Source organism: Oryctolagus cuniculus, chromosome 3, assembly GCF_051225735.1.
Source record: "Oryctolagus cuniculus isolate XC-2025 breed Fujian yellow rabbit chromosome 3, ASM5122573v1, whole genome shotgun sequence".
NCBI lineage: Eukaryota > Metazoa > Chordata > Mammalia > Lagomorpha > Leporidae > Oryctolagus > Oryctolagus cuniculus.
In genome coordinates, this window is record NC_142869.1 from 122,979,568 (window position 1) to 123,007,394 (window position 27,827).

Here is a 27,827-nt window from a genome sequence, read left to right on the forward strand (position 1 = left end):
CTCCCCTTTGGAGTGGGTTAAAAGCCGGGACACAGTGTAGCCTGGGCTGCTCTTTTTCCCTGGCCTCTTGCTAGGAAGGGTGCTTGCTGTAGCCCCGTGCCTCCAGGGTGCATGGCCTTCGGGCCATGTGCTCTAGGCCTCCTGGCCTAGAAGCTCTTCCATGTGGCTGGTTCCTGGTGCTTGGTATGAACCCCTATTCACTTCTCTGTCTCAAATAAAACTCACTCTCCTAGGCATCTTTCTCACTAAATAAAAGCTTAAAATGTACCATGCTGCCTCACTTATCTGTGCCGGTATTTAGAATTTTTCTCTAAATATTAGGCAAGAACCCTCTCGGGCTTATTAATATTGAGGATTTAGTAATAAGCCCGTGGTGAAATTGTAAGGCACCCCAAATTCCGGCAGCACATGTGGCACCCCAGATAGCATTTCTAGGGAACCTTAAGGGGCCACATTTCAGTGTAAATTTTAGGGGGTCTTGTCTGATTTCACCTCTACTTTTGATTCAGCATGGGAAAGCAGAGGGAGATGGCCTGAGTACTTGGGCCCCTGCCACCCATGTGAGAGACTGGGAAAGAGTTTCTGCCTTCTGTGTTTGACCTAGTCCAGCCCTGGTTATTGTGGGCCTTTGAGGAGTAAATTGCTGCATGGGAGATTCTCTCTCTCTCTCTCTCTCCCCGTCACTCTGACTTTTGAATAAAATAAAGTCATTTACAAAAATAGATCTGATATCTTTGGGATAGGCATGTGTTTGGTTTTGGAGGAATCCAAGGGCAGGAGCTGGCCATTCTGTGTTCCCCAGGAGTGCTCCGAGCACTGGGAGACTGGAGGCAGGGTTTATTTTGCTGTGGATGCCCTTAAGTAATGGTAATTCAATGTCAGGAGACTGAAACTTTCCTGGGGGAGTGTCAGGGCAGGGGTGGGGGAAGGGATAGTAGGGGGGATTTAACTTGCCCAAATAATCAGAAACTAAACTGAATAATCTTCTCCCAGAGACTCACAGTGGAGGAATTCACAAGGTGGCTGGGGTAGAGTGGCACGGCTTGTTGTACCCAGGTGAGTGCAATATAATATTGGAATTGACCCCCTAAAATATATTTGAAAATGTGGCCCCTTAAAGTTCCCCAGAAGCTGAGTCTGGGGTGCCACATATGTTACAGGAATTTGGGGTGCCATATGATATCACCATATGCTTATTAATAAATCCCCAATATTAATAAGCCCAAGAGGGTTCTTCAATTTAGAGAAGAATTCTAAATACTGGCACAGATAAACGAGGCAGCATGGTACATTTTAGGCCTTTATTTAGTGAGAAAGATGCATAGAATAGTGAGAGCTTTATCTGAGAGGGGTAGATCTGGGTTCATACCAAGCACCAGGAACCAGCCACGTGGAGGAGCACCTAGGCCACGCACCCTGGAGGTGCAGGGCTACAGCCAGCTTCCTCCTGGCAAATGGCCAGGGAAAGGAAGAGAAGCCCGAACACACCTTGTCCCAGGCTTTTAACCCACTTCCAAAGGGGAGTGGTTAATTAACTTGATTGGCTGGTGGGCACTCAGGTGTAGCCAGGATTTGGATTCTAAGCCTTGTGTTTGCTTAAAAGCCTCAAACAGACACTGTGCTGGACAGGGGAGCTACAAAGGTGTTCCAAAGAATCAAGGAGTTTTTAACAAAAACTCCAGCATTAGAAATTCCTGGGCCGGTGCTGCGGCTCACTTGGCTAATCCTCCGCCTGAGGCACCGGCACCCCAGGTTCTAGTCCCGGTCGGGGTGCCAGATTCTGTCCTGGTTGCTCCTCTTCCAGTCCAGCTCTCTGCTGTGGCAGTGCAGTGGAGGATGGCCCAGATCCTTGAACCCTGCACCTGCATGGGAGACCAGGAGGAAGCACCTGGTTTCTGGCTTCAGATTGGTGCAGCATGCCGGCTGCAATGCGCTGGCTGTGGCGGCCACTTGGGAGGTGAACCAACGGAAAAAGGAAGACCTTTCTTTCTCACTGTCTAACTCTGCCTGTCAAAAAATTAAAAAAAAAATTCCTGAGCAAGCCATTCATAAGATCCATTTTCAAATCAGTTTTAGCTTAAATAAAATGGACCTTACCAGGTGCTATTGAGCACTACCTGTGTGAAATTTGGATTAAACTTCCACCTCTTAAGTCTTCGCAGGTGAATAGGAAAGACAGGCCTGACTGTTCCTATAAGCCAATCAGAAACCTTAAGTACTTCAAAGCAAAAAGGATAAGTAAAACTTTTGCCTTTGTCTCCTTAAGGCAACATGCTGTACCCACCTTCCTTGATTATCTCTGGGAACTGTTATTGAGGATAAAGCTACCTAATGATTTCTATTTTTTATACTCAAACTAAATGGGTTTATAAGCTAAATAAGGGTAGCCTATTACCCACTATCTGGGAATCTGTAAGATATGTTGTTTTCATCTAAAGGGGCACTCCACCTACAATTGGTTTTGCTCTAGTTTTGCTTATACTAATTAACAACTTACATGTTTCAGAACTCACAAATTTGTTAGGATAGGCAGAGACCTCCAGACCCTGGATAGGCAGGGCCTGCACTACGCCCCTCATAAGCAGGAAGCAGTTACAGAAGAGATGATTTGACGTCCATCAACTTCCCTTAGGATTAAGAGATGGAGTCTCTGAGGGGGGAATGAAGTGGGCAGGCATATAGGTTAAAATCGATTAGGTTTGTGAGCTGGAAGACCACGCCTTTGCCACACTCCTGTGTGTCCTCATCCCCTACCTGGCCACACCTGGGTGTCCACCAGCCAATTAGGTTAATTAACCACTCCCCTTTGGAAGTTGGTTAAAAGCCAGAACACAGAGTGTCCGGGCCCGCTCTTCTTCCCTGGCCTCTCGCCAGGAGGGGGCTGGCTGTAGCCCCACGCCTCCAGGGTGCATGGCCTTCAGGCCGTGTGCTCTAGGCTTCCTGGCCCAGATACAGGCCTAGATGCTCTCCCATGTGGCTGGTTCCTGGTGCTTGGTATGAACCCCTATTCACTTCTCTGTCTCAAAACTCTCACTCTCCTATGCATCTTTCTCACTAAATAAAAGCTTAAAATGTACCATGCTGCCTTGTTTACCTGTGCCGGTATTTAGAATTCTTCTCTAAATATTAGGCAAGAACCCTCTCGGGCTTATTAATATCGGGGATTTAGTAATAAGCCCGTGGTGAAATTGTAAGGCACCCCAAATTCCGGCAGCACATGTGGCACCCCAGATAGCATTTCTAGGGAATTTTAAGGGGCCACATTTCAGTGTAAATTTTAGGGGGTCTTCTCCGATTTCAGGGTCACACAGGGGCTGGTGAAGGTATCAAGTAGGGCGTGAGGTCACACAGGGGTGTGGCGAAGGCATGGTCTTCCAGCTCACAAACCTAATGGATTCTAACCTGTATGCCTGCCTGCTTCAAATAGAATAAACAAAGAGATGTGGCATTTCTGCCTAACTGTTGAACTGACCAGACTGCTTCCCTCCAGGAGACCACTCCAGCTTGACACATTTCCTTGTGAGTTGATTAAACTGGGCATGTGGCAGACATCTCAATGGTGCAACTTCCCTGCCCATAGGTGGCCAGGAACCAAGGCTGTGGATTCTGTTGCCTACGTTTGATTCACATGTGTTGCCTTTGACTCAACTAGCTCATTGCTCTCAGCTCAAGTACTCCTCTCTCAGCTGAGTCCTTCCTCCTCTTAATTCTTCTCTCCACTGTTGTCACAGTCATCTCATATACACTTGATTGATTGATATACAAATCGATCACTGGCTTGTTTGTTCTTCAGTGTGTACAATCTTAACTTCTGTGGTGCCATTCAAGAAGCTCTTTGTCATCTGGCTTCTGCCAGGAGGCATCCTCTGTTTCATTGCCCTTATTGCAGCCTAACCCCTGGCTGCATCTCAACAGGACTGGATTGCTGGAGACTCCTGTGCTTCTGCGTTAGCCTCTGCTTCAAATGCTTTTCTCTTACTGGATTGGATACCTGGTAGTAAGAGTTAATTGACCAATAGTCTCCTCCCCCTTCTAACTCAGGCAGAGATTCTTACAACAGGCCATGGATTTTTTTTTTTTTTTAAGAAAATTATTTTGGGGCCAGAATTGTGACATAGTGGTTTAAGTCACAGCCTATGACACTGCCATCCCATTAGAGCTCTGGTTTAAGTCTCAGCTGCTCCACTTTCAATCTAGCTCCCTGTTAATGTGCCTGGGAAGATAGCAGAACAGGAGCCAAGTACTGCAACCCACCCCCATCCATATAGGAGATTCAGATGGAGTTCTTGGCTCCTGGTTTCAGCCTGACCCAGTTCTGCCATTTGGAAAATGAATCAGAAGATAGAATTCTCTCTCTCTCCCTCCATCTCCCTTTATCATGTTGCCTTTCAAATAAATACTGTTGCATCCACTTGTCAGCTAAAACAGTATACAGAAACCAGTGACAGTCACACATGAGTTTTATCGAAAATGAGAAGCAAATGAGAGGCAAGGTAACTGATTGGGACTGGCCACCAATCGGGACGGACTGACACTCCTTACCAGTGTGTGGCCACCAACAGCAGGTTACACAGCTTTTTATAGGATTCTGTCCACTAGGGCTCACAATTTCGAACCTGCAGTGAACAATAAAAAAGAGAACCAAAATATGGTTGTAAGAAAACAGTTAACAATAACAAACCCAATAACAGATCCAAGATATGGTAGTAAGATAACAGTGAAGGACACTTTTCGGTCAACCTACTTCCTGGGAATTTGGACCCACATAGTTTCACAAAATACATCCTAGCCTTTAGCAAGCAAAGCTAATATGTACAGAAGTAAAATCTGCAATCAGCTTTTTAGCCAAACTCCATTTTGATTCTGATTTTACAATACATCTTTTTTTTTTTTTGACAGGCAGAGTTAGTGAGACAGAAAGGTCTTCCTTCCGTTGGTTCACCCCCCAAATGGTCACTACAGCCGGCACGCTGTACTGATCCAAAGCCAGGAGCCAGGTGCTTCCTCCTGGTCTCCCATGCAGGTGCAGGGCCCAAGTATTTGGGCCCTCCTCCACTGTACTCCCGGGCCACAGCAGAGAGCTGGACTGGAAGAGGAGCAACCGGGACAGAATCCGGTGCCCCAACGGGGACTAGAACCCAGGGTGCCGGCACCGCAGGCAGAGGATTAGCCTATTGAGCCATGGCACCGGCCTCCTACAATACATCTTAACAAAGAATGAGAGGGATCAATGCTCCTAGCACTGGCCTTATCCATTCCCAGCTGTTGCAGATATTTGGTGTGTGAACCAGCAGATGGAAGATCTCATTCTGTCTGTCTCTGCCTTTCAAACAAATTAAAATAAAATTAGAAAAAGTGTATTTTTGTACCAAAATATTTTCAAATTCATATGATTTTTCTTTAATCTGCATTACCATGAAGTTTTTGAAGACTTTTAATATGCATAGGTTTCAAAAGTTTTTTTGCACCAAAATAAAACATCTTTCAATTCCATTTTCCATGCACTTTTTTAAACTTTTATTTAATAAATATAAATTTCCAAAGTACAGCTTATGAATTACAATGGCTTTTCCCCCATAAGTTCTTTTTTTATTTAATAAATGAATTTACAAAGTGCAACTTTTGTATTGTTTTGGCTTCCCCCCCAACCTCCCTCCCTCCCGCCGCCCTCCCCTCACCCACTCCCTCTCCCATCCTGCCCTTTATCGAGTTTCATTTTCAATCACCTTCATATACAGAAGATCAACTCAGTATACACTAAGCAAGGATTTCAACAGGCTGCACTCACACAACCGCACAAGGTATAGGGCATTGTTCGACTAGCAGTGTTTTTAAGTTTCATAGAACACATTAAGGACAGAGATCCTATGTGGGGAGCATGTACCCAGTGACTCCCGTTGTTGATTTAACAATTGGCACTCTTATTTATGACGTCAGCAATCACCCGAGACTCTTGCTATGAGCTGTCTAGGCTATGGAAACCCCTTGAGTTCACTCTGAACTTGTTTAGTCAAGGCCGTATCACAGTGGAGGAGAAAGGCGCCTCTCTCCTTGATGGCCTGTTCCTTCTGCTGGGGTCTTGTTCACCAGGATCTTTCGTTTAGATTGGTTTTTGCCACTGTGTCATGGCTTCCCATGCCTGTGAGACTCTCATGGACCTTTTAGCCAGATCCGAATGTCCCAAGGGTTGATTCTGAGGCAGGAGTGCTGTTTCGGGCATTTGCCATTCTATGAGTCTGCTGTGTGTCCTGCTTCCCCCACAGGATCATTCTCTCCCTTTTAATTCTATCCTTCATTGTTTGCTTACACTGGTCTTATTTGTGAAATCTCATCGACACTTACCCTATCTTTTTGATTGGTTGTGTATTTATACTTATCACTTTAGCAAGGGCACTGGCATTGGTACCTTCCTCCTTGGTAAGACCATGCACTTTTTAAATAGATTCATTTATTAGGCAGTGAGACTGAAAGTGAGAGATGGACAGACACTTAAGAGTTCCCATTTGCTAGTTCATTCTACAAATGTGCTCAACAGCTGGGACTGCAGTCAGGAACATGGAACTCCATTGAGGGCTCCAATTTAGGTGGCAGGGACCTAAGTACTTGAGTCATCGCCACTTCTATCACTGCAACCTCCAATACTGGGGATGTGTGCCCAACTGCTAGGGCTTCCTGTAAGCACCAGATATCACTGGCTGTGTGCCAGGCTCAGGCTGCTAGCCACTTCCTAAGTTGACTTGTTATAACCCTTATAACATCCACAAAATAGTCTCTCAAGTTCAAGAAATACTATGAAGGTTGGCTTCCCCTTAACTGACAGAGAACCAGATTAAAACTCAAACAGGAGGAGAAAATCCTAAAGCAAAAAAATAAAACTCAAGGATACAGTGAGTGTTCCTCTATCACATTATGCAGTCACCAAAAATCATGCTTGGAAGGAATCATTCCATGGTATGGAAGGCTGTATTCGTGATGTAAAGTCAAGAAAGGAGAATAAAATATTTGCGTACAGTTAGAACACAACTATGAGAAAAATGCATGGATATACATTTTAAGGAGACAGAAAGACACTAGCATTTGTTTCTTTGATTAGGACATTGCTTGGGATGCTCATATCCAAAGACAGAGTGCCTGGTTCAAATCCTGGCTACTCCACTTCTGATCCAGCTTCCTGCTAATCTGCATCCTGGGAAGCAGCAGGGGATGGCTCAACCTAGATTGTGTTCAAGGCTCCTGGCTTTTGGCCTGGCCCAACCCAATTGTCACTGCCATTTGGAGGGTGGGCAATAGATGAAACATCTCTCTCTCTCCATATCTCTCTTTTCCTTTCAAATAAATAAGTCTTTTAAAATAAAAAAAAGTAGAAAGAAATAGAATAATGGCCAGAAATGAGGGTTCTTTCAGACCTAATGTCAAATCCCACTAGTGCTGCTTTGTTAGCCGCATGACTTGGGTCAAGCTAATTCCCTTTTCTAAATCTCAACATTCCTATTGGGTAAACACATTATTGGTGAGGATAGAGATAAAGTTTCAGAACAGGGTCCTAGCACTGCGGTTCAGTGGGTTAAGATGCTGTTTGCTACCCCAGCATCCCATGTGAAGGCCATTTTGAGTCCTAGCTGCTCCACTTCCTTCCCACCCAGTTCCTTATTAATGCACCTGGGAAGGCAGCAGAAATGGCTCAAGTGCTTGGGCCCCTGCCCCTCATGTGGGGAGACCAGGTGGAATTTCTGGCTCTGGGCTTCAGCCTGAAGCTGAAGCTGGCATTGTGGCAATTTGTGGATCTCTGTCTCTCCCTCTCTCTGTTGCTCTGCTGTTAAATAAATAAATAAATCTTTAAAATAATCTTTTTAAAGTTTCAAACAGTGTTGGCCACACACATAACAACTCATGGCAGCTATATTCCTATGAGAAATAGGAAAATATTATCAGTTACTATTGTTTGAATATTTGTTCCTTGTAACTCAGAGTCAGTGGTCCTAAGAGAATGTAAACAATTCACTTATGGGGTTCAGAGGTGGACTTCAGAGAGGTCACTGGATAGGGTTGGTCTTTATGGTGGAGCCGCATAACTGGGTCCTGGTGGCTGTACAAGGAGACAGAGACATGGACAAGTGCACACCCTGTCCCATGTGACTTTCTGCAATATGTTGGCACTGTCAGCAAGAGCAGCATCACCTGAAGTCAAACCCACAGCACTCGCCCAATCTTCAGCTTTGAACCTCCAGAACTGAGAGCCAAAATAAATCTCTTTCCTCTACAACGTTAGACTACATCAGGTATTTCATTGTAGTGATGGAATGCTGACTGATACAGTAGTGCTTATCACTGCATGATTTTAAAGATTTGTTAATTAAAAGAGACAGAGAAAGAGAGAGAGAGAATCTGCCATTAGCTGATTCACTCCCCAAGTGTCCAATTGACAACAATGGTCTGAGTTGGGCAATGTTAAAGCTAGGATCCAGGAACTCCATCCGGGGGTCCAAGCACCTGGGCCATATTCTGTTGCTTTCCCAGGCCTATTAGCAGGGAGCTGGAAGCGGAGTATCCAGGACTCTAACTGACGCTCTGACATGGGATGGTAGCAGGTTGCAAGTGGCAGCTCAATCCATTATACCACGATGTTGACACCTGCATTAGATTTTAAGAGACATATTTGGTTCATTCTTTCTGCCTTTTTATGGTGGATATACATGCTCATTCAGATAAGAAAAAATAATAAAGGGAAAAGAAGTGCTTTAAGAAGAAATGCCATGTTTTCGCCCATGCAGCGGCTCAAAAGGCTAATCCTCTGCCTGCGGCGCCAGCACACCGGGTTCTAGTCCCAGTCAGGGAGCCGGATTCTGTCCCAGTTGCTCCTCTTCCAGTCCAGCTCTCTGCTATGGCCCGGGAGTGCAGTGGAGGATGGCCCAGGTCCTTGAACCCTGCACCCGCATGGGAGACCAGGAGGAAGCACCTGGCTCCTGGCTTTGGATCAGCATAGTGCGCCAGCTGCAGTGGCCATTGTGGGGTAAACCAACAGAAAAGGAAGACCTTTCTCTCTGTCTTTCTTGCTGTCCACTCTGCCTGTCAAAAAAAAAAAAAAAAAAAAGAAATGCCATGTTTTCATGAGACGGACCCACAGACTTATCTTCCTGCCAGAGTGAACAGGGCCCAGACCCTGCTGGCCTCTGACAGCAGTTGCTCATGCTGGGTCTGGAAGCACTCGTGGCTCCTGGCTTTGCTTGGCCCAACCCTGGCTATTGCAGCTTTGGGGAGTGAACCAGTGAATGGAAGACCTCTCTCTCTCTCTCTGTCTTTCTCTCTGTAACTCTGCCTTTCAGATAAACATATAAATCTTAAAAAAATTTATATTTAAAAGTTTTTTTAAACTTTCAATGTCAGAATACTTTCAAATTTACAAACAAAAATTTTAGAGTACTACAAAGAGTCCCCATATACCCCACACCCAGCTTCCCTTGCTGTTAGGATTGAATATCAGTATGTCTAAGTGGGAGTTTGGATTAAAACAATAGGAGAATCTGGGTGCAATTCATTAACTGTGACAAGTACATTATACTGATATGAGATGCTAATAATAGGGGAAGTTGCCTGTGCTTTGTAGTTCACATTTTTGATTAATATGTAATACTTGTGCATGGTAACGAGTAAAATGATCCAAACTACTAACCTCTCCATTTCCTTATTTTTTTGTGTGTCTGGAGCATACCAGCTCCTCTCTTCCAGTTCTTTTTGTTTTGAAGGTTTATTTTATTTATTTGAAAAGTAGAATGATAAATGGTGGCGGAAAGGGAGAGAGTTTCCTTCTGCTGGCTCAATGCCCAAATTGCTGCAATTATAGGAGTAGGGCCATACTAAAGGCAGGAGCTAGGAACTCCATCAGGGGCTCCCATGTGGGTGGCAGGGCCCAAGTATTTGGATTATTTTTCACTGCTTTCCTGGTATATTAATAAGGAGCGGGATTGGAAGCCAAGCATTTGGTACTTGATATTGGATGCTGGTGTTGCAAGCAGGGGCTTAACCTGCTGTACTCCCACTTCTGGTTTGTTATACAATATTTAATACATTACTGTAAGACCTTCAAAACATAGGCAACAAAAGCAAATCTAAGATGCTTCTGCATAGTAAAAAAAATAATCAACAACTCCTAGAAAGACATATTTAGAAACTATTCATCTAACAAAGGAGCTCATAATCAGAATATATAAGGAACTCAATACCCAAAAAGCAGAAGACCCAGTTAAGAAATGGGATAAGGTCTGAATAGACATTTCTCAAGAGGAACATCCAGTTGGCAGAGAAACACAAGAATAAATGCTCAGTGTCACTCACCATTAAGGGAATGCAAATCAAAACTCCAATGAGATCCTCTCCAGTGAGAGTGGTTATTATCAGAAGAAAATAACAAATGCTGGTGAATATGTGGAGAAAAGGGAATATATGCACATTGTTGATGGGAATCCCTACTGTCACTGAAAAAGAAAAATAAGTGGAACTGGCTCAATACACATGAGTCAGACTCTGAGGATACATCTGCAGATGATGTGTCATTGGGGTCAAGTTGTGGATTTTTTTAATTAAAAAATAAGTGCAGTTCTTTTTTCTTTAAAAGATTTATTTATTGGGGCTAGCACTGTGGCATAGCTGGTAAAGCCGCTGCCTGCAGTGCTAGCATCCCCTATGGGCGCCGGTTCGAGTCCCGGTTGCTCCACTTCTATTCCAGCTCTCTTTTATGGCCTAGGAAAGCAGTGGAAGATGACCCAAATAAGATTTATTTATGTATTTGAAAGGCAGAGTCAGAGAGAGAGAGAGAGAGAGGCTCCCTCTGCTGGTTCACTGCCCAAATGGCTGCAACGGCTGGAGCTGGGCTGATCCTAAGTCAGGAGCCAAGAGCTTCTTCTGGGTCTTCCCATGTGGGTGCAGGGGCCCAAGACTTGGACCATCTTCCACTGCTTTCCCAGGCCATAACACAGAGCTTGATTGAAAGTGAAGCTGCTGGGGCTCTAACGGGTGCACATATGGGATGCCGGCACTGCAAGTGGAGGCTTTACTCACTAAACCACAGAGCTGTTTCCCTTGAGTGGAGTTCTTAACAAGAGGATTGAAAACAGGTGTTTTCACTTCTAAGTAGAAACTTTAAATCTCAGGCATAAAGTACACAAATAATTATTGATTCTTTGTTGAGATAAGAGAAATGGCAGAAGCTAGAGGAGGAAAGGTGTTCTTGAAATGTAAACTTTGTTCAATATAAAATATGGAAGTAAAAAGTTGAATATTAGAGTCCAGTTAATTTATTTTAAAATTTTTTTGTAAAATTTTATTTTAAATTCTGGTTGGTTGGGGGTGGGTATTTGGCCTAATCATTAAGTTGCTGGTTAAGGGCCCCATATTGGAGTAACTGGGTTCCATTCACATCTCTGGCTCTTGACTCCAGCTTCCTGCTGCTGCAGACCACGGGAGGTAGCAATGATGGTTTAAGTAACATGAGTTCCTGCCACTTAAGTGGTACATTTGGATTAAGCTCCCTGATCTTGGCTTCAGTCTCAACCTATCCTAGACCACTGTGGGCATTTGGAGAGTGAATCTGCAGGTGGGAGTTGTTTCTCTGCCTCTCTTTGTTTGTCTTTGCCTCTCAAATAAATAAAATAAAAATAAAAAATAAAAAATAAAAATCTAATTGTCTTTTTTATTGTTGAATCTCAGAAGTTCTTTCTATATTCTGGATATTGAGGCATTTTCAGATACCTGATTGGCAAATATTTTCTCCCATTCTATGGGCTGTCATTTAATTCTAATGCTATTGTCTTTTGATTCATAAACTTTTTAATCTTCACAATCTCTGAGTTAGTTCTTTCTTTTGTTGTGGTTTTTGATGTAATGTCCAAGAAGTAATTTCAAGTCCAAAGTCATAAATCTTTTCTCTTATGTTTTCTTCCTCCAGTTTCATAGTTTTATTTCTTATGTTATGTCTTTGATCCATTTTAAATTACTTTTTGTAGGAGATATAAAGTAAGATTCCAGCTCCATTCTTTTTGGCGAGTGGATACCCAGTTTCCCTAATACCTTTCATTGAAAAGACTCTCCTTTCCCCATTGAGTGATCTTGGCATCTTTGATGAAAATCCTTTATCCATTGCATGAGGATTTATTTCTGGGCTCTCCGTGCCATTCTGCTGGTCTATACGCCTGTACATATGCCGGTACTACACTGCTTTGCTTACAGCAGCTTTGTACTCGGCATTGAATGTTTTCTAAAAGAAGAATATGGGTGATTTTATCTGCAGGGATAACAAACTTTGGCAAAGCATTCCTAGTCAGCTACCTGAATGCCACTATTCTAAAGCTGGGCCTACAGTTTTGGATAGGGGAAGTGGGTGGTGTCCTCAGAAGGGAGTGATCGAGGCTACAGAGGCATATACGCAAAACCATATGTGAGTTGTATAGGCTCTTCTTTGGCCCTGCTGCTATCAAATGAGTAGACCCTGTTGTTATTGGCTATGAGTCCAGTCCACAGTGGGAAGATCTCTCCATTCTAAGACAACAGTCCTACTCATTTGTGTGTTGCATATCATGAATCAGTTACACCAAAGGCATTGCATCAGAGAGAATCTAGAATCTACTAGTGCTGCCCTGGTCTCCTCCTACTGAGGCGATGTCAAGCATTCACGAATCACTGCAAAATTTGCCTGATGAGGACAGGGACAAATACCAGCCTGAAACTCATAGCGAAGACCCTGGAGGAGCTTCCTCAAGAAGCCAAGGGCAGAGAGTTCCTTTGTATTATCTTGTTTCAGTGCAGGATGTCCAGGGAAATTCAGTTGTAAATCCTACCTAACTCCAAAATCCAAAACCTCATCACATTTTTAAAATTGCATTTGGACAAATAAACAAAGGAATTTGCAGGAGGCTTTCTTTTGTTATATGTTCTATGATGCTTCAGAGGAAGGTCAGTGCCCTTAGTTATGTACCTTCTTGTCCAGCAATGGTTCTGTCTAGAATTCTAGTCTGACACCCCAGGAGGGAGAAATCGTCATTGGCCAGCTGGGATCTTCCGAATCCTCTTGGGAACTTTCCCCAAGGATGCCAATGTTGTCTCTTCCTGTTATTGCCTTAGTGCCATAGTTTCTGGTCATGTCTGCCCTGGGAAATATCTAATCTGACATATACACTGTGAAGACCAAAGGACCACTGATCAGAGATAGGAGGCCACCTTCCAAGCTATGCAGCCTGGGGATTGTTGAGTCATAGCTAAGGAGGGTTCCCTGACTCCAAGGCTGTTTCTCCACCACTGACTCCAATTAGCTTAATTCACAGTCACCAGTAGGAAGCAGGAGCAGTTGCTTCCTTCAGGTACAAATCTTGAAGTCTGCCTGCGTTTTGATGCCTTAGAACCTTAGCAGGGTGCCTTGCATTTAACAAATGCTCAGAAATTGCCTGCAGTTTGACTGAGTAACTAAAGCATTTAATTAAACCCTGTTAAGTGATTAAGACCATAATTAATTGGTGTTATTGGAAATCCGTTCGCTTCCTGGGATTCATGTATCCCCTAATAAGAGGGGAGATGCTGACCTCCTGCTCTGGAAGTCTTGAGAAAATGAACTCCTGTAATAAATGCACTATATACAGGAGACACACCCTGGGCAGTTGGCCCTCATTGTTCATTGATTTCACATCTGTGGATCCAACCATTGTGGATCTAAAATATTTGGGGGAAAATTCCATCAAGTTCCAAAAGCTGAAATTTGAAATTTCTGCACATTGAGCACTATAACAAACCCACCAGAATGATGGCACTTGAGGTGCACCCTGCTGGGGTCTCCCACCATTTCATAGGTCCTCAGTCTTCCCAGCACATGTCTTTCCAACACTGTGTACCTCATGTCTCATTCATTCATGGCATTCTTGGGCCAACAGTGGGGATACAGATTTTTCATTTGTCATTATTCCCTAAACAATGCAGTCTAACAACTATTCAGAGCACTTACATTGTAGTACATATTATAAATACTCCAGACATGGTTTAAAGTGTGTGAGCGGATGTGCATAGGCTATATGCAAATACTGCACATTGTTATTGAAGGAACTTCAACGTCCATGGTGTTTGGTATTCTTGGAGGTCCTGGGGACTGAGGGACAGCAGTTGGTGACCACAGTGTGAAGCTACTGCTTTGCCTTTGGATCTTTTCTACTTCTGCCTTCTCCTTACTGTTCCTTCCTTCCTCCGTCTGTCTGCTTTTCACAGTCATGCTCATCTCTCAATCTACTCTCTCTGCTCCCCACACTTCTGCCTGTAACTCCCCTGCAACCATCAGTTCAGTTAGTTTAGGTTCTACATTCTCGAGCTCTACCACTGTCTGTTAGCAATATGTGCAGGACAGCACTCCTGAAGCAATATGAGGACATGCTCACCCATCAGAACACAACAGAACCACTGCCTACCTTAACAGGGTCCTATAATGTCTCACAAAAAATGTTTACAGCATTCAGGATATTTTGTGAAGATAAGGGGCTTTTCTAGGGAACGGACTGTGGACCTCCTCAGAGTCCACTTTCAGAGTCAGCCTTGCTCTGCCTGTGCGTCAACTTCTGGGGGCTGAGCTGCCAGGCAGAACCATTGAGAAGGTTCAGGCAGAGGCAGTTTACAAAATCTCACAGTGAATATTAACTTTTGGCAAAAATAAGGCTGAGCTGGGGGAATTAAAACCTACTAAAGCCTAGACCAGATCCTAGACACATGAAATCCAAAACTCTTGTCCTTGTCATAGGATTCAAACATCAGTACTTTTAGGGGCTCCAAGGCAATTATAATAAGGAAGCAAAATGGGGAACTATTGTTTGAAAAATCATGATAATAGAAAGAGAGGAAAAGGGGAAGACCAATGATGCAGTTGCCATGAATTCAACACTGATCATATTCCAGGCCCTGTAATAAGCACTTTACTTGTTTGTGTTCTTAAAACTAATGAAACATTAGTTCATGGAATATATTTAACAATGCTATGAGATTATGATGTCTTCACATTAGAGATGAGGAAACTGAGGGTAAAAGAGGTCAACCCACAAGAGGCATAACTCACTACACAAGTACAGCCGCAACTAAAGGGTCTACTCAGTCCCGGAGATGATAGAGACCTCGGCCATGGTCTTCCTTCCTTATCCTCTGTCATTGCTTGTCACTCTATTACTGGCGAAGCAAATCTATAGGATAAGGTTGTGTACAATGGTTGGAAAAAGGCTGGTTGTTTTGTTGCTACTTAGTAGCAAATAGCCAAAAAAAAAGTAGGAAAAGAAAGGATAACCCAGAAGGGAAAACCCAAAAGCACAGGGTGCAGAGCTGAGAACTTCAAGGGATTATTCCAGGATTGAAATCTAATCAAGGATCTACCCATGAATAGGACTGACTGGATTTCAAAACTGCTTCAGACTGTTAACTTCTATTTACCTTGCATTTTCGCACCTTGGACTGAAATGACAATGATCGCTGTCCTTTTTGTGTCCCACCATTGTATGTTAGAAGTATGCATGGATGATACTTTTTGCCTGAGGATTTATATTCTTAACTTTGCAGGTCTACAGGTGATAAAAGTGGTGCTCAGTGAGTAACACTTAGTAGAATCTTTTAGATATGTTAGATTATGAGATTTAGGACTTTTGAACTGAAGAGGTTTAGATGAGATTTTGTAGTTTATACTGTAATGCGATGAGATCTGAGGAAGCTTGAGAGTTTATACATGTATTTTTCTTATTGGAGAGAGAGGAATCTCAGTGACCACAGGGTATAATGTGGCAGGCAGAATTCTAAACAGGTTATCGTGATTAAGACATTCTTGTATTCATACCATGGCTATATAATATTACATGACTGTAAGGCAGTGGGTTAAGTTGTCCTCTGGAGCGCTGGTATCCCATATGGGCACTGGTTTGAGTCCTAGCTGCTCCACTTCTGATTCAGCTCCCTGTTAATGTGCCTGAAAAAGCAGTGGAAGATGACACAAATACTTGGGACCCTGCTCCCACATGGGAGACCTGGAAGAAGCTCCTGGCTCTTGGCTTCTGCTTGGCCCAGCCCAGTCATTACAGCCATTTAGGGAGTGAACCAGTGGATGGAAGATGTCTCTCTCTGTCTCTGTCTCTGTCTCTCTCTATCTTGTTTCTCCCCTTCTGTAATTCTGACTTATAAATTAATCAATAAATATTAAAAAAAATGGCACATGAAAAAGGGATTTTGCTCATGTTTGTAAAGTTACTGAAAAACTAAAACAAGAGAAGGAGACTATCTGAGTAAACCTAACCTGAGTGCATGATCCCTTCAGAAGGACAAAGGTCTTTTTAGTCAGGGAGGAGAGTTGTTGCCAGGGTGAAGGGGCTCATGGAGTAAGGACTTAAGAGTGACTTCCAGCAGCTGGGGGAAGTCTCCATATGATGAACTTACGCAATTTATAAGCAAAGAAAGTCATAATGGGGGCCAGCGCTGTGGCATAGGGGGTAAAGCTGCCACCTGCAGTGCTGGCAACCCATATGGGTGCTTGTTTGAGTCCTGGCTGCTCCATGTCTGATCCAGCTCTCTTCTATGGCCCGGGAAAGCAGTAAAATATGGCCCAAGTCCTTAGGCCCCTGCACTCGCATAGGAGACCTGGAAGAAACTCCTGGCTCCTGGCTTCGGATCAGCCCAGCTCTGGCTGTTGTGGCCATCTGGGGAGTAAACCAGTGAATGGAAGACCCCTCTCTCTCTCTCTCTGTCTCTGCCTCTGCCTCTCTGTAATTTTGCCTTTCAAATCAATCAATCAATCAATAAATAAATCTTAAAAAAAAGTCAATGATTGAACAAATGTAGGAAGGAGCAGTAATAGCTCTCTGTGAAACTGGTGTACATGAAGTCAGGAAAAAAGATTAGGAAGATGAACCCACAGTCCAGCGTCACCCCAGGCACAAAGGAATTCCTTCCAAGGAAATTTGAAGTTGGTGATGAATTGAACAGATCCCAAAGCTAGATCAACTTCTACCGGGATGGAGAAAACTCTCCACGTTAGCAGCCTGGTAGAAAAAAAGGCAATTCAAGGCCCAAATATTATTTATCTCAGGCTCCTCTGGTCTCCACATGACAGTCAGGTATCAATCAGAAATTATGAGACCAACACAACTCAAGGCAAAAAAAAAAGTGTAGTGTTGGGGCTGGCACTGTGGCATAATGGGTAAAGCTGCTGCCTGAAATGACCGCATCCCATATGGGTGCTGGTTCCTGTCCCAGATGCTCCATTTCTAATCCAGCACCCTGCTAATGGCCTGGGAAAGCAACGGAGGATGGCCCAAGTGCTTGGGCTCCTATTATGTGGAAGACCTGGAAGAGGCTCCTGGCTCCTGGCTTTGGCCTGCTCCAGCCCCGGTTGTTGTGGCCATCTGGGGAGTGGGTCAGCAGATGAAAGATCTCTCTCTCTCTCCCCCTTCTCTGTGCCTCTCCCTCTTTCTGTAAATTTCACTTTCAAACAAATAAATAAATCTTAAAAAAAACTCAAAACAATGTAGTGTCAAGACAAAAAGCATTTAACACTCATAAGTGACCTACCACGAAGGAATTCAAAATAAGCCTGATTAGTCAGTTAGAAACCATGGACTGATAAGAGAATATGAATTGAGAGGTAAAAGCTTTTGGGATCCAAAGGAAATCCTAGAAATGAAAAAATGGGGCCAGCGCCATGGCTCACTTGGTTAATCCTCTGCCTGCGGCACCGGGATCCCATATGGGCACTGGGTTCTAGTCCTGGTTGTTCCTCTTCTAGTCTAGCTCTCTGCTGTGGCCCGGGAAGGCAATGGAGGATGGACCAAGTGTTTGGGACCCTGTACCCGCATCAGAGACCAGGAGGAAGTACTTCTGATCGGTGCAGCATGCTGGCCTTAACAGCCATTTGGGGGGATGAACCAACAGAAGGAAGACCTTTCTCTCTGTCTCTCTCTCACGTCTAAATCTGCCTGTCAAAAAGAAAAAAAAAAGTGAAAAAATAAAAATAAAAGCATTAACAGAGATAAAGCATTCTTTCAACAGATTCATCAGCGACATTGACAGCTGAGGAAAAAATAATCTTGAATACAGGTTAAATAAATTTTACCAGAATGGGACAAAAGGGAGAAATAAAAAGAAAAAAGGAAGGAGAGTAGGAATGAAGGAAGAGAACAAGTAAGAAAAGAAGTAAAGAAAAAGAAAAGAAAAAAGAAAAGCAAAGAGTTACGGGACAATATCAAAGAGTTCAACATAAATATAATGAGAGCCCCAAAGGAGAAAAGAAGAGGGGAGAAGAAATACTTGAAAATGTAATAGTTATAGTTTTAAATAATAAAATATATACATTTAACCACCCACAAACCATGAAACCCAAGTGGAATAAACATAAATATTCAAAAGGGAATTAGAGAGAGGGAGAGAGAGAGAGAGAGAGAAGGGAATGCTTCAGATACATCAGTTTAAGCTATGTAAATCAAAGATAATGAGAATGATTTAAAGGTGACAGAAATGAAGGACTCATCACATATAGAAACACAGGACTTACAGTCATCTTCTCATCAGAAATGAAATGAGCCAAGGCCATAGGAAACAGGAGGACCTAAGAAGTCAGTTTTTCCTGAGGATTGTAGTGAGACAACCTTCTTAGTGCCGGGGAAATAACCAGTGTCACATGTCTGAAGGGTCACCTTACAGAACCAAACCTTTGGAAGCAGAGAAGAAAACCAAGTTCAGGTAAGAGAGTAGCAGATGCTCTGAAATTTTTCTCTATTCTCTAGCCTGTTTTGAAATTCACCTTAACACTTGTTATTTACGAATAAGAAGTTGAGGTTATGCTTTTTATTCTTAGTTGCATTTCCCGTTCTCTGAACAAGACCTTCTCACTTAGCTCAAGGTGGGACAGAACCAGCACCTCCTTCCCTGTGAGCTTTTTCTATAACATCCAGCAAAGCTATCTGTAAAGGTCATCTCACCTTTACTTTGTAACTGAACTCCCTTGTACATTTGAATGCGGATAATGAGCTAATGACAGTTGATTCAATTACATCAGCTCTTAGAGTGTCTTGTATGCCTTGCTTGTCACCTAGATGCTTAGTCCCTATGGGAGTTTTGAACATGACAATGCTAGAGTAAGACTCACTCGTGGCTGGCGCCGTGGCTCACTAAGCTTATCCTCTACCTGTGGCGCCGGCACCCGGGGTTCTAGTCCCCGTTGGGGCGCCGGATTCTGTCCTGGTTGCTCCTCTTCCAGTCCAGCTCTCTGCTGTGGCCTGGGAAGGCAGTGGAGGATGGCCCAAGTGCTTGGGCCCTGCACCCTCATGGGAGACCAGGAGGAAGACCTGGCTCCTGGCTTCGGATCGGCGCAGCGTGCTGGCCATAACGGCCATTTGAGGGGTGAACCAACGGAAGGAAGACCTTTCTGTCTGTCTGTCTCTCTCCCACTGTCTAACTCTGCCTGTCAAAATAAATAAATAAATAAATAAAATGTCCACGAGCAACTATTTAAGCACCCTGTTACTACAGGATACCCCCTATACTCTATGGCAATGCTTGGGTAACAGTCACACATCGGTTGTGGTTGTGTGCTTCCAAAAAAGATGTTGATGGAACCTGTAAAAGTTACCTTATGGAAAAGGGACTTCGCATGTGTGATTGAAATGAGGAACTCTGGATAAAGAGTATTCTGGATTAATCAGGGGCACTATGAAATCACAGATGTCCTTTTAAGAGGAATCAGAGAAGTCAGAGATATGACAGCAAGAGCAGAAGTTTGCATTGGAGCAGAGCATACAGGAGGCTCCCGGGAGGTTGAAAAGGCGAGGACACAAGGGCAGTGCTGTGTGCAGTGATTTAAGTCACCATCTGCAATGCCACACTGAATCCCACACTGCAGCAGTGGTTCCCTTCCCAGATGCATTAGCTCCTGCTAATGCACGTGGGTAGGCAGCAGAACATGGCCCAAGGGCTTGGATCCTTACCACTCATGAGGGAGATCCAGATGGAGCTCCAGGCTCAGGGCTTATACCGGCACTAGCCCTGACCATCACAGCCATTTGGGATGGGAGATATCCCCCCCACACATTACAAATAGATAAATAAATCTTTTATAAAGGGCAAATGTCCAAGGAAGCAGATTACCTCTCAGAGCATCCAGGCAGCTCTGATATGCTGATGTTAATCCAGTGAAACTGATTTTCAGAAGAGCAAGAGAATAAATGCAAGTTATTTTCAGCCACTATTTTGCAGTAACTTGTTACAACAGCAATAGGAAATTAATATACACCTAGAACCTTATAAAATATAAACTCCAACAACAAGTTAAGTCACCACTTGGGATGTTCACATCCCAAAACCTAGTTCCAAAGTTCAAGTCCCAGCTCAGCTTTTTCAATCCAGCTTCCAGATAATCACACTCTGGGGAGCAGTGGTGAGGGTTTAGGGGTCCCTGCCACCCATGTAGGAAATTCAGATAGAGTTCCAGGCTCCTGACTTTGGTCTGGCCCAACCCTGGGTGTTGTGGGGAGAGTGAACCAGCCAATGGGAGATCTCAGCTTCTGTCACTCTCTCGAATAAATAAAAAATAAAAATAATAAAACTTTACATGTATGCATATTTCAGAATAGCACTTTCAGAGATTCTGTAGGAGTTGCTCAATTATCTGAGTTTTCAATAAGCACCTTGATTATTTTGATGTAGTTAGTCTGTGAAATAAAATTAAAAAATAAATACTGCAAAATTTAACCTAAATGCCAGGTATTTTTATTTTGAGGTAGGAATGATCAGGCATTATGGCTTCATTTGTGATGTTGACATCAATGATGCTTGGCATTTTGTATCTTTCTCCTAAAACTGACAACTGTAGAATTAACAATTATTATCATTTAGCTTTGCTCTTAGTATTATGAAATTTACCATAGGGCAGGCATTTCAGTGCAGCAGATTAAGCATCTCACATTGGAATGCTAGGCTGAGTCTCAGCTGCTCAACTTCTGGTCCAGTTCCCTGATAAAGCACCTGGGAATGTAGCGGAAGATGGCCAAGTACTTGGGCCCCTGTTACCACATGGGAGATCTAGATGAAGCTCTTAGTTTGGCCTGGCCCAACCCTGGCCATTGGGGCCATTTGGGGAATGAACCAGAGATTGGAAGATCTCTCCCACTCCCTGTCTTTCCTATTTCTGCCTACTTCAAATACATAGATCTTTTAAAAAATTAACATGGAAAATACTGTTTATAGGCTTTAAATGAACATATTTCAGGTGATAGTGTTCCAAATTTAAACTGCATGATTCTTCTACTTAGTCTTATTTGAGAACATGGAGCAGGGTGACAAATATAACCACTTCCCTGAAATCAATTCCACCCTAGCGTAAGCCACCAGGTGCAGTCCAATTTCTTTTCTGTTCTTTTTCTTAAAGAACTTTCCCCATGTGTTCTTCCAAATAAGTCTCCCTTTTACCAGCCTTTTAATCAAATGTAGGTAAATTTCCTCATTTCTAGTCCAATGATGACAGCCTGTACAGGCCTCTAGAACAGCTACAGGATTGCCCAGCAGACTCAGGCCACATTTAGGATCCCATGGAGTCTGGAAGATTGCATTAAAATGCTGCTCATCTCTGCAGCCCAAATACAGTGCAGAGGCACAACGAAAGGATGGGCAGTCATCGTCCAGGAAGAAGCTCCGAGTGATCTTGAAAGAATCTATTTTTAAATAATTTAAAATTAATTAATTAATACATAAGCAGAGAGAGATAGGGAGGGAGGGACGGAGGGAGGGAGAGAGAGCGAGAGAGAGAGAGCAAGCATGCTCTCCTGTGTTGGTTTCCTGCAATGACCTGGATTGGGTCAGGCTGAAGTCAAGTCTTCTGGGTGAGTAGTAGGAATCATCACTTCTGCCTCCAGGGTTTGCATTAAGAGGAACATGGAATCAGAGCTACAATCAGGAGCCAGAGCTGAGAAGTGAACCCAGGCACTCTGATGTAGATTCTCTGACATTGGCATCGATGAAAATTACAAAACCTTAAAGAAAGAAATAGAAGAGGATACCAAAAAATGGAAAAATCTTCCATGCTCATGGATTGGAAGAATCAATATCATCAAAATGTCCATTCTCCCAAAAGCAATTTACAGATTCAATGCAATACCAATCAAGATACCGAAGACCTTCTTCTCAGATCTGGAAAAAATGGTGCTGAAATTTATATGGAGGCACAAGAGACCTCGAATAGCTAAAGCAATCTTGTACAACAAAAACAAAGCCGGAGGCATCACAATACCAGATTTCAGGACATACTACAGGGCAGTTGTAATTAAAACAGCATGGTACTGGTACAGAAACAGATGGATAGACCAATGGAACAGAATTGAAACACCAGAAATCAACCCAAACATCTACAGCCAACTTATATTTGATCAAGGATCTAAAACCAATTCCTGGAGCAAGGACAGTCTATTCAATAAATGGTGCTGGGAAAATTGGATTTCCACGTGCAGAATCATGAAGCAAGACCCCTACCTTACACCTTACACAAAAATCCACTCAACATGGATTAAAGACCTAAATCTACGACCTGACACCATCAAGTTACTAGAGAACATTGGAGAAACCCTTCAAGATATTGGCACAGGCAAAGAATTTCTGGAAAAGACCCGGGAGGCACAGGCAGTCAAAGCCAAAATCAACTATTGGGATTGCATCAAATTGAGAAGTTTCTGTACTGCAAAAGAAACAGTCAGGAGAGTGAAGAAACAACCGACAGAATGGGAAAAAATATTTGCAAACTATGCAACAGATAAAGGGTTAATAACCAGAATCTACAAAGAGATCAAGAAACTCCACCACAATAAAACAAACAACCCACTTAAGAGATGGGCCAAGGACCTCAATAGACATTTTTCAAAAGAGGAAATCCAAATGGCCAACAGGCACATGAAAAAATGTTCAAGGTCATTAGCAATCAGGGAAATGCAAATCAAAACCACAATGAGGTTTCACCTCACCCCGGTTAGAATGGCTCACATGCAGAAATCTACCAACAACAGATGCTGGCGAGGATGTGGGGAAAAAGGGACACTAACCCACTGTTGGTGGGAATGCAAACTGGTCAAGCCACTATGGAAGTCAGTCTGGAGATTCCTCAGAAACCTGAAGATAACCCTACCGTTCGACCCAGCCATCCCACTCCTTGGAATTTACCCAAAGGAATTTAAATTGGCAAATAAAAAAGAGGTCTGCACCCTAATGTTTATTGCAGCTCAATTCACAATAGCTAAGACCTGGAACCAACCTAAATGCCCATCAACGATAGACTGGATAAAGAAATTATGGGATATGTACTCTTTAGAATACTATACCGCAGTAAGAAACAACGAAATCCAGTCATTTGCAACAAAATGGAGGAATCTGGAACACATCATGCTGAGTGAAATAAGCCAGTCCCAAAGGGACAAATACCATATGTTCTCCCTGATCGGTGACAACTGACTGAACACCAAGAGGGAAACCTGTTGAAGTGAGGTGGACACTATGGGAAATGGTGGCTTGATCAGCATAGCCCTGACTGTTAATGAACAACTTAATACATTATCCCTCTTAGTAGTTTTTTTATCTGTTCTACTTAATATGACTGGTTTAGATCTGTAATTGATGCACAGTTATTCTTAAGTGTTGAAAATTGACTGAAATGTGATCCCTGTTGAACATGGTGGTGGGAATGGGAGAGGGAAGAGATGTATAATTTGGGACATGCTCAGGCTGACTTGCCCCAAGTGGTGGAGTTGGAAGCATACCAGGGGATTCCAATTCAATCCCATCGAGGTGGCATGTACCAATGCCATCTCACTGTTCCAGGTGATCAGTTTCAGTTCACAGTTGGTCATGGTGAAGGGACTGGGAGTCAAAGGGAGCACATAGACAAGTCTAGTACCTGCTAACGCTAACTGATGGAGTAAATAAAGGGGAGAGTGATCCAACATGGGAAGTGAGATACTCAGCAGACTCATAGAATGGCAGATGTCCTAAATAGCACTCTGGCCTCAGAATCAGCCCTAAAGGCATTCGGAGCTGGCTGAAGAGCTCATGAGAGTATTTCAGGCATGGAAAGCCAAGACACTCTGGCAAAAGATCTCTGCGAGTGAGATCCCAGTGGAAAGAACAGGTCATCAAAGAAGGAGGTACCTTTCTCTGAAGGGAGGAGAGAACCTCCACTTTGACTATGACCTTGTCTAAACAAGATAAGAGTCGGAGAACTCAGAGGGCTTCCATAGCCTTGGAAACTCATGACTGGAGCATAGGGAGATTACTGATGCCATAGACAGGAGTGTCAATTGGTAAAGTCAACAACAGGAGTCACTGTGCACTTACTCCTCATGTAGGATCTCTATCCTTAATGTGCTGTACATTGAGATTTAATGCTATAACTCAAACAATATATTTCACTTTGTGTTTCTATGGGGGTGCAAACTGTTGAAATCCTTACTTAATGCATACTAAACTGATCCTCTGTAAAAAAAAAAAAAAGAAAAAAAGAAAAAAAAAAGAAATTATCAATTCCCAACTTGACTCTCACTGGGATTAAACATGACAATAGGTCTGCTCTGATTTCATCATCATTTAAAAAAAATCATCTATTATTTTTCAATTTATGTTTCTGTGTGGGAGCAAACTGTTGAAATCCATACTTAATGTATACTAAGCTGATCTTCTGTATATTAAGATAATCGAAAATGAATCTTGATGTGAATGGAAGGGGAGAGGGAGTGGGAAAGGGGAGGGTTGTGGGTGGGAGGGACGGTATGGGGGGGAAGCCATTGTAATCCATAAGTCGTACTTTGGAAAATTATATGCATTAAATAAAAGTTAAAAAAAAAATAAAAGATATATTTATATGAAAGGCAGAGTGACACAGACAGAGGGAGCGACAGAAAGGGAGTGATATCTTCCGTCTGCTGGTTTCCTCTCCAAATGACTACACCATCCAGATCTATGCCAGGCCAAAGCCAGGAGCCAGGAATTCCATCTGGATCTCCCACATGGGTGGTAGGGACCCAAAATGTTGATCATCCTTTGCTGCCTTCCCTGGTGCCTCAGCAGCCTGCCGAATGCAAAGCAGAGCAACCAGGACTCGGATCAGTACTCTTACATGGGATTCTGGTGTTGCAAGAAGTGGCTCAACCCACTGTGCCACAAAGTTGGTCCCTGACGTGATCATCTTAACCAACATCCCAACTGCTGGGTCAAGAACTTACCCCAGAAGATTTTTTTTAAAACCACATTATTTGCATAGACTTTGAGGCAGAGCCTCATATAGGTACCCAGTGGCCTTTCACCTTGTCCACTTGGAGAGAAAGCCCTTAAATTCTTCATTCTTTCATTTTTTACCACCTACATAAAAAGCGAACATGTAGACAAACCCTGAAAAGAGTCAAATATTGTTGTTCATTGCTGGGACCCAGAATCAGCTGCCCTTACCAGCTGTATTTTCCTGGAATAATGACATTTAAAAACTCTTTAAACTTTTTTAAAAGATTTATTTATTTATTTGAAAGGCAAAGTGACAGAGAGAGAGAGAGACAGAGGGAGAGACAGAGAGGGATCTTCGACCCGCTGATTCACTCCTTAAATGACTGCAGCAGCCATTTCTGGACAAGGCTGAAGCCAGGAGCCAGGAACTGCACTTGGGTTTTCCATGGAGGTGGCAGGGGCCCAAGCGCTTAGACGACCTCCCATTGTTTTCCCAGGCATATTAGCAGGATGTGGAATTGGAAGCAGAAAAGCCAGAACCAGGACCAGCGTATGATTTGGGATACTGGTTTTGCAACAGTGGCCTAGCCCTGTGTACCACAATGCTAGCCTCTGGGGGAAATTTACATCAGAGACATACAACTTGACTTTAAGCAATTGTCTGTCTTTTATACCACACATAAGGGACTGGGAAGATGAGCAGTCACCACCATGGAGCTGGGACACAGAAATCTGAGGGCCACTCTGAACTGTCAGGCGAGGTCTATCAATCCTGAACCCCAGCCTGACTTTGTTCAAATCTTGAATCCATGCCACATCACACTTAATTACCTGCATGTGACTCCTTAGACTATGATTTTGGAATAGCAGTTACAATTCATTGCCAACTTTGTGGCATCAGTTAAATACAGAGTGGCTGGCAATGATCAATTGATACTGCCTCCATTTTTAGTTTTTGGGGGGAGGGGATTGGTGGGATATGCTTAGTGGTACCACAGAAAATGTGCAATGGCTCTACTCAAGAAGAATACGGATTATTTTGTGCTCAGATGTCAATGAGAAATATTTTTTCCAAGACTATAGAATAGTTCTCCCTACCTCAAATGTCCGCCGTTGCTGCAGACTCAATAAAAACACTCAAGACGCACACTAGAGTGAGAACTAAACAGTCAGACAGGCACTAGAAGATAGTTCCAGGGACACACACACAAATACAAGCAATCAATCAATTTCAGAGTTTCATGGATGTCTTTTTCCTAACTTAATGAGGTGAGACAAGACAAAGGTGCCAGGGGGAGAATCAGTAGATATCAACACTCAAAAACAATCAATTAAAAAGTGATTTGATCCCAGCCCAAAGCACTATTCTTGGTGGGTCTCCCAGATTGTCTTTCTTCCACCAGCATTCCAGATTATCTCTCAGCCCTTGAGAAAAGTCCCTTGAGAAAAGCTGTGTCATTCTGACTGATCAGAATCCGGATCCTTTTCTGGATCTCCTTGAGGGGTACGATGGTTTACTGTCAGTGCAATAGCAATCAGGCTTTGCGATTTCCCTTTCCCATCTGGTGCTTTGGTACAAAGGCTGCTTTGGTGTTTTCAGTCACTTCTGGAAGAGAAGATCTGGGAGGGATCTCCGGATTGATAAGACGAAGCCCTCCTGATGTGTCTCTGTTCTGCCAGGAAGTGGGAGGTGAGCCAAGCCCACTAGGTCTCTATGAGCAGTAATGTGGCCCATTGCTTTTGTGCTCAAAGTCTGCCTATCGTGTTTATGGACATTCTTGCCTCTGGATTTATATTTGTGCGAGAAGTAGAAAGATCTATGATGGCTAACACAGATTATTAGACTACTAAAAGTAATTTTCCTCACACTTCTCAATAGCAGAACCCTTCTCTTATTTCAAATGCCAATAATGTTGTTTATTCTCCTCCTAAGCTTCCTTGAAGTTAGGGGTAGCTCTGGGATCCAGTTCTGCTCAAGGTTTCATGTTATAAGGATTCTGGAAACTGTTTTACTAATAAATAGAGTAGTAACCCTTATCTGCAGATTTGATTTCCACAATTTTTGTTACTTGTGGGCAGCTGAGGTCTGAACATGTTAAATGAAACTCTTCAGAAATAAACAATTGGTGAGTTTTGAATTGTGCATTATTCTGTGTAGAGTGATGAAAATACATGTTGTTCCACTCCATCTCATGAGGGGTCATGAAACACAATTTGTCCAGTGTGTCCATGCTCTGTAGTCATCCATCCATTAGTCAGTTGAGTAACCATCTCGTTTATTGGGTTGACTGATAGGAAATGTAATACTTGAGTTCAAATAACTCTTGTTTTCTTCAAGAGTGGCTCCAAAGCACAAAAGTAATTATTGTGGTGACTCAGATATGCCAAAGAGAAACTGCAAAGTACGTCCTTCAAGCAAAAAGGTGCAAGTTCATGACTCAACCAAGAAGCTGTACCCTGAGATCACCATGCCTATGTCATTTATCTCACGTCCCCATTTCACATGCACATTGTATTATCTCACATCATTTGAAGGGTGAGTACAACATAGTAAGATATTTGAGGAGGGGGAGGGGGGAGAGAGAGATAAA

The 27,827-nt window shown here is 43.2% G+C and overlaps 1 long non-coding RNA gene across 4 annotated transcripts; it reads left to right on the forward strand.

Moving 5' to 3' along the window:
- On the forward strand, positions 1–27,764 carry LOC149127493 (uncharacterized). 4 transcript variants are annotated; one of them, XR_016231242.1, is made up of 3 exons: positions 1–183; positions 994–1,056; positions 27,575–27,764. It is a non-coding gene; the product is annotated as an uncharacterized LOC149127493 (long non-coding RNA). The 4 variants fall into 4 exon arrangements; XR_016231240.1 differs by lacking the exon at positions 27,575–27,764 and adding an exon at positions 26,837–26,953; XR_016231238.1 differs by lacking the exon at positions 27,575–27,764 and adding an exon at positions 17,777–17,948.
- The last annotated feature ends 63 nt before the right edge of the window (positions 27,765–27,827 follow it).